Here is a 7,685-nt window from a genome sequence, read left to right as displayed (position 1 = left end):
GACCAGGCTGGCCTTGAACTCAGAAATCCGCCTGCCTTTGCCTCCCAAGTGCTGGGATTAAAGGTGTGGGCCACCACCGCCTGGCTCCAGCTCTTCAAGCTTGAAGGAAAACATCCCTTTTAAAGTTAGCCTATCAGGCTGAGGATGCAGTACAGTTTGGTACTTGCTGGCACACGTGAAACCCTGGGTTCCATCTAGGCTTATAAACTAGATGTGATGGAGCATACACCTGTAATCTTGACAACAGAAAGTGAGAGTATGAAGATCAGAAATTCAAAGCCATCTTCAGCTATAACACAAGTTCAAGGTCAGCCTAAGCTATATGAAACTAGAGGAGGAAAATTGTTCACAAAGACAGAAAGTGCTGGTAGGGAATGTTTCAATTAATGGGAAGCAGGGATCCTCTCAGGCGAGAGAAGAGTCTTGGAAAGTCATTTCAGAAGGCAAGAGACTACTTAGCCAATTCGTTTTAAAATCAAAAGACATTTTCTGGTCAAGCCTGAAGGGCAATCAAGATAGCTCCCGGAGGAGGTTAGAAACCCGGGAAAGCCACAGGGCAGACTCTATTAGAAGGATGCTCCTCACCCATATACACAGCAGTGAAATCCCTGTACCCCATTACACTGAAACAAAAGATGCCCAGGTCTGTCCTCTGGTCAAAGCCCACTGGCCTGAAATTCCTGATTTTTACATCTGTCACCCTGAAGTGGGCCTCTCAAAGGCAGAGCCTGCACCTTCCTGCTTGAATCTAGAACCTTCAATGTTGAAAGCATTCCAGAAGCATTATGGTACCTCCATAGCCTGAGACCTCAAGGGGATTCTAGAGCTGGTCACATTGGTAGCATTAACTATCATGGGTGTGTGTGTGGCACCCATGATAGAACAAAACTCTACAAATCACCTCCCTGAACATACGTATCTGTCCAACTCACTTGCACCCAAATCAAGATCCACTTGCCCATCTGCCTCCACCAAGAGTTCCCCAGGACTTTATATATTGCATAATCAAGAAATACGGAAGGAAACCTGAGTCCCCAGAGTCCTAGGTCACAGAATTGTTGTCCCACTGAACGTGGTGCTCCTGCCCAACCAGGTTCTAGGTAGCGTTTCCATTGCTGTGATAAAATTCGAACCAGAAGCATGGGAAGTCGGAAGAGAAGAAAGGGTCTACCCAGCGTACACTTCTAGGTCACAATCCATCACTGAGGGAAGTCGGAGCGAGAGCCTGGAGGCAAGAGAAACATGGAGGCATATGCTTGCCGGCTCACTCGCAGGCCAATGCTTAGCTAGGTTTCTTAGATATGGATCATCTGCCTAAGAAATGGTGCTGCCCACAGTAGGCTAGGCCCTCTTGTATTAACGAGCAGTCAAGACAATCACCCACAGACATGCCCAGAGGCCAATACGATCTAGGTAATTCCTCAATTGAGGCTTGATTAAGATAACTAGGAAATGTGTGTGTGTGAAGCAAGACTCTACAGACAGACTCCAGCATCAAGCACAGACCACTGAGCATACTCTTGACTCATGTTTGCATGTCTTTCTCTACTTAACCATTCCTCTCTCTCTCTCTCTCTCTCTCTCTCTCTCTCTCTCTCTCTCTCTCTCTCTCTCTCTCTCTCTCTCTCCCCCTCCCTCCCTCCCTCCCTCCCTCTCTCTCTCCCTTCCTCCCTCCTTCTCCCCCTGGGAAGTTACAAGGATCACCCCCTAGATGCAGAGATGAAATGTTGACTAGAACATCATAAAAGAAAGAGGCCAGCTCACCTCTATTGACCACTTCCTACATTTGGAGTGAACTGTCCCCATTAACAGCAGAGAGATGAATCACATCCCCATTGGATGAAGGCGATCTGGAGCCCCTGAGCTTGCTTCTCTAGACAGCAGTATTTATTTCCTGGTCAAGTACTGATGATCCTTCAGTACATTCCCAGAAAGCTCTTCCAATCATGACACTGCCTCAACCAAAGACCCAGAGTTCTTATTAAGAAAGGTTAACATAACATTACAGTTGTGGTTTGGTTTGGCCAATGGCTGAGACATTAGCTTTCTCTTTTTAATGATCTCTGTGCCCTGCATGAATCTAGATTGCAACGTGATACTTCTTCATCCAGAAACTGAAAAGATGGCTTGATCTCACAAGAGCACAATGAAGACAAGCTTTGGGCACAGCCATCTTCCATCTGTTGACTGCCTTACATAAAGCAAACACCATCTTTGATATACATAAACTAAGCTACCATCAATTGAACTGGTAGAAGTCCAAATTATTTTTAGATTTATGGGTATGAGTATTTTGCCTGCATATGTGTACACATATCGTATGTATGCTTGGTGCCTGCAGAGATCAGAAGAGGGCATTCAATCTTCTAAAAATGGAGTTACAGGTGCTTGCTTGTAAACTGCCTTGTGGGTGCTGGGAACTGAACCCAGGTCCTCTGCAAGAGGAACATGTGCTCTTAATTGCTAAGCCAGGTCTCCAGGCCCTGATTTTTTTTAAAGGTCTTATAAATCCCACACAGACCCCCAGCTCACTTTGTAGCTACCAGTGGTCTTGAACTTCAGTTCCTTCTTCCTCCCAAGTGCTTGAATTACACACCAGTGTCATCATGGCTGGCCTGTGAGGTGCTAGGGATGGAACTCCTGATAGCAACCGTTTTTTGCATCTTAGAACTCAAGCTCTGAAGGCCAGAGAGGGGCCATCTAAATCTCCTCTGTCTTGATATATTCATGATTCCAAAGCCATCCAAAAACCTGATTAGAAAAAAAGGGTACTGCCCAACCAGGGACACCTATCACCCCACAAATTCATCCCAACCATCTGTGTTTGTTTACCCCACTACACACACACACACACACACACACACACACACACACACACACACTTTGGCTATAAGAAGAGCATTATGCAAAGCCACGCTTTTACCCCAGTCAGTGGCACGGGCTCACTACAAACAGAACACAAACATTTTGCAAAGGGCCCATCCAGACAGGGCTCCTCCCCAGAAGAAAACTCAGTGTTAAGGATAAGGCAACACGAGCAAATTGGAGCCTGTCTAGTCAGTGAAGCTCAACCACGGAGTAGAGTCACTTCTTGCTATCATTTGGGAAACTTTCAAGTCTTGGGGTGTTATTAATGTATCCCCCTTCTCTCTAAGAAGGGAGTCTTTCTGAAGAAGCAAAAATGAGGGCAGAGGATGGAAACATGAGGGACACTCTGAGTTTTTAGGAAAACCTGAACATGTATGGGTGCGTGTGTGTATGTGTGTGTGGTGTGTGTGTGAATGCATGTGCATGCATATGGAGGTTAGAGGCCAACCTGGACTGTCACATCCTTAAGCTTATCAAACAGGCTAGGGGGACAACTTGCCAAGAGCCCCAGAGATCAGCCTGCTTCCTTCTAGAGTTGAGACTGTGAGTGCTCATCACCTTTTAGGTGATGATGATGATGATGATGATGATGATGATGATGATTATTTATTATTATTTCCATGGGTTCTGGGGATTAGAACTCAGGTACTCATGTTTGCACAGCAAGCACTTTACCAAGTCAGTCATCGACCCAGCCCAATCATTAATTTACCATTCTATAAAGGCCTGGGTAAGAAGTGGCTAAAGTGTTTGATATTTACCCCCAAAACAACAGGAAATGGGAGGTAAGTGACTAGTGGGGCTTGGGATGCTTGCTCAGTTGATCGATCTTTCCACTCCCATGAAAGAACAGGGAAACGGCCAGTACCCCTCCCCCACCCCCAGGTCACCTGCACTGAGGCCAGTCACCACAAGGAGCCCTTGACTTAGGGACACTCCCTTTTGTTGTTTTCTTAATTGGAGGCTAAGAACTGGAGGCTAAGAACAAGATACGGTTTTACCAAAGACTATAGTAACAGTACATCGTATGCACCTCTGTGGGCTGTGGACATTGCTCTGTAGATAGAGTGCTTGCCTAGCATGCATGAAACCCAGGTTACATCCCCAGAACTATATGAACTAGGTATGGTGTTGCCTGTGACTCTAGCACTTTGAAGGCAGAGGTCAGAGGATCAGAAGATAAGGTCAGCCTCAGCTACACAGGAGTTTCAGGCTAGCCTGGCCTGTAGGAGGCCCTGTTACTCACAATAGTTCGACCAAGAAAGGCCAAGCAGGCATCCAGGGTCTAATTATGGTCATTCAGCTTTTGCTTCCCTGGAAGTTGGGCATGCTGGCTGCCTAGACTCTGCTGAGGGCCTCAGGACTATATAGTTTCTTAGGTTTCCCTCAGTAGGACAAAGTCCAAGATCTTAGGCCTAACCCAACTTGCATGCAAGGGAGCCAGATCCTCAGTTGCTACCTCCTCAGGGAGCGGTGGGGAGGGCCAGTTTTTGACGTACCTATGTACATGTTATTTAGGGTGCCAAACAGCAGAATAAATAAAATACTGGAAATAAAAGCATAAACAATCTGCTTTTCAGATATTCTACTGAAGTGTTCCTGAATAGCTAGACTAGCCATTCTTTGTCCCCTTACCCCAACCCACTTCACCCCACTCCTGTGTTAAGTGTACAGAAGTCTGGATAGCTAATCATTAGTCTCCCATTCCTTAGGAAACACTATGCTTTGAACAGCCAGCATGGTTTAATATAGTCTATTTCTGCATTATGCACAATGCATTGGCACAGTGCTGGAACGCGTGATATCCAAACTTTCTTTATCGTTCTCACTAAGTACACATCTGGCCATTACCAAACTTTTCTAATTCATTCATTTCTATATGCTACCAAGTACAGTGAGACCAAACTGAATGAGTTTATTTAAAGATAAACCTGAAGACAGGTGTACTGACTGCTTTGCTTCTTGCTGGGACAAAGACCCAACAAAAGCAACTTAAGCATTTTGGCCCACAGTATTAGAATACAGCCAGCCATAGAAGGGAAGGCTAGAGGGCAGAGACGCTGAGGCAACTAGACATAATGCAGCCCCAGTAAGGACGTTGGGAGCAATGAATGATGGTGTTTCGCCTCTTTTCCTTTCTTTTCTTTCTTTCATTTTTTTTTCTTGGTTTTTCGAGACAGGGTTTTTCTGTGTAGCCCTGGCTATCCTGGTACTCACTCTGTAGGCCAGGCTGGCCTCGAACTCAGAAATCCGCCTGACTCTGCCTCTCAAGTGCTGGGACTAAAGGCATGCGCCACCACCTCCCAGGTCATTTTCTTTTCTCTTCTTTTCTTTTCTTTCTTTCTTTTTTTTAATTTTGATTTCTTATTCAGTCTAGGGGTAGTGGTGCCCTCACTCAGGGTGGGTCTTCCCTGTTCAGTTAAATCTTCTCTAAGGCTGCCCTCACAGCTTTGTCCAGACCTGTGCTTCCTAGAGATCCATTCAAGTTGACAACGAAGAGTGACCATACATACAACTGATACATTGAGTGGCACTGCTAATCGTGTGACTGGACTTTTGCAAATGCATTTCTCCTTTGCGAATACTAGTCTGCTTTTTGGTCTTTTTTTTTTTGTTTGTTGTTTGTTTTTAACTGAAGAGCAAGGAGATGGCTGAGTGGATAGCCATTTGCTGACAGACATCAGGGTCCATATGGTGGGAGCACTAGTTCCTGTTGGTTGCAAGTTGTCTTCCGGTTTCCATAAATGCCCTGTGGTGCACATGTAAACATGCATGCACTCATCCACATATGTACATATACACACATACATTAAAATTTTTTTTAAAGAGAAATTCTTAAAATTGAACCAAGGGGGGGCTAGAGAGTTACTTAGCAGTTAAGAGCACTTGTTTATGGGAAGGGCCTGGTTCAGTTCCTATATAGCAGCTCACATCCAGGGGACCCAACACTCTCCTCTGACTTCAGCAGGTACCAGGCGTGCAAGTCACACAGAAATACATGCAACGAAACACCCACACCCATAAAATAAAACAATTTTTAAAAAAAGAAAAAAAATTGAACCAAGATTCAGAAAGCTCTAGAACAAACTGCTCTTTTAATGAGTCCTTGGGGCTCTTTACCTATCTCCCCAGGAAGAAATTACTAGAAAGACAGCAGCAACACTAGTGGAAAAAGCATGCAACCTTCTCAAAATACACCACAAGTCCTTTCGCCTTAAAAGAAAAGGTCCTTGACCTGCTGAGAATCATGGACTTTTGTTGAAGGAGGACACTCAAGACTCTTAAGACAGTAGCTAGACTCTAAGCCAGACAAAAAATCACTTTGCCTAGACTGTAGGCACTGACCTCCTGACGGCTGGCAGGGTGGCAGGCAGGAGCGAGCCACATGGGACCAACAACAACTGGTAATACCTATCATCGTAGACTTGAGCCTGAGGTCAGAGACTCCAGTAGAAGGAAGGGACTGACAAAAAGAGGAAGAAGAAAGGTAGAGCTAGCCTATTCCTATTGAGCCACACCAACATCTAGGGTTTTCTTCATCTAAAGGGACTCTTCTACTGGATGGCTGATATTACGGCTAAGATTTAGCAAGGTGTGTCTTAAGTAAACTGTACAGTAATTCCTAAAGTAAACCTAAGAGGAGAAGAAAGAGAAAAGATTGCCATTCATTTCAGAGAAATCACCTTAATGACACTCACATGCATCTAACACAAAGTTCAAGGGGTTTACTCACCAAGCCCATCGTATCCAGCACAAATACTTATATTTAAAAGTAAAAACTTAAGTGTCCCATATGCTATCAGGAACTAGAGAAGGGGTCTTCAGGTAGCAGTCCAGTGGTGCACAGACGCCTGAAGGTATCCCAATCAGTTTTTCTCTTGGGTGTGTTTGGTTACTGGCTTCCTGTCATTCCCTAGGGCTTCTATTTATAGGACTCATCAGCCTGTGGGACACCTCGGTGACTCCAGGGCGGCCTTCTCCTCCTAGAACTTGCCTTATTCGGAATGTTGGGCTCTGTGCTAAGTCCTGTTCCTCATCTGCATCTTCTCCCTTTCACACAGTGTGAACAATCACCAGTCCACCTTGCAGGAGAGACAGAAGCCCAGAAAATGCTAGAAGGTCATGACCGGAGGGACCGTATGGATACTAGGACCCCTTAGCCCTGTGTGCCTCTTGCTCTCTACTTAAACCTAAATCTCAGGTCAGGACCCTGACGTTGGACTCTGGGACCAGTGGCCCTCTTCTCTGCTTCCCATAGTGACTCCTTTAACTGGCCTATTGAGGATAGTGGCTGATCTGAGCTTGCTGGGGCTGCCGGAGTCCCTCCAGGCCTGACGCTGACTGCACAGCTCTGGGGACATACTAAGGGCAGTGTCCTTGGAACCTGAAACACAGGAGGAGTTCAGTAAGTTCATATCTGTTGACTGGGCCGTTTTATAAATCACAGTCAGTACATCTCCGAGTTTTATTGGAGGCCCTGCCTTCAGCTTCCTGGAGCAGTCTTCACGTTCCCCTTTTGGATGTCCAGAGTTCCCTTCTCTGCCACTGGTCGCCCTTTTTTATCTTCCATTGTGTCTGCTCCCCGTAGCCTTGGGGCTTCAGGCTCCTGGCTAAGCACAGGAGTTTTCTTTGGAGTCTTTTCACCCAACTCCCTGACTTACACTCTCAGAGGCCCAGGAAACAAGGATACAAAGGCACAAAGACGCAGATTAGCATCTCCAGGAGGGACAGTAGACATAAGAGGAAGTCCTCTCAACAATAGTGAAGGCTAGACACCAGTGGCATTCACTCTCAATTTAAAAAAAAAAAAAAAAAAA

General features: G+C 45.6%; 1 protein-coding gene across 6 annotated transcripts in view; it reads right to left on the bottom strand.

Moving 5' to 3' along the window:
• The window catches only part of Mgat5 (alpha-1,6-mannosylglycoprotein 6-beta-N-acetylglucosaminyltransferase), a 293,646-nt gene that overhangs the window by 211,408 nt on the left and 74,553 nt on the right, over positions 1-7,685 (bottom strand). The window lies entirely within an intron of this gene.

This window comes from Mastomys coucha, unplaced genomic scaffold (assembly GCF_008632895.1).
Source record: "Mastomys coucha isolate ucsf_1 unplaced genomic scaffold, UCSF_Mcou_1 pScaffold1, whole genome shotgun sequence".
Taxonomy (NCBI): Eukaryota; Metazoa; Chordata; class Mammalia; order Rodentia; family Muridae; genus Mastomys; species Mastomys coucha.
The sequence above is the reverse complement of the archived record's forward strand: the minus strand, read 5'-3'. Positions and strand labels throughout refer to the sequence as shown.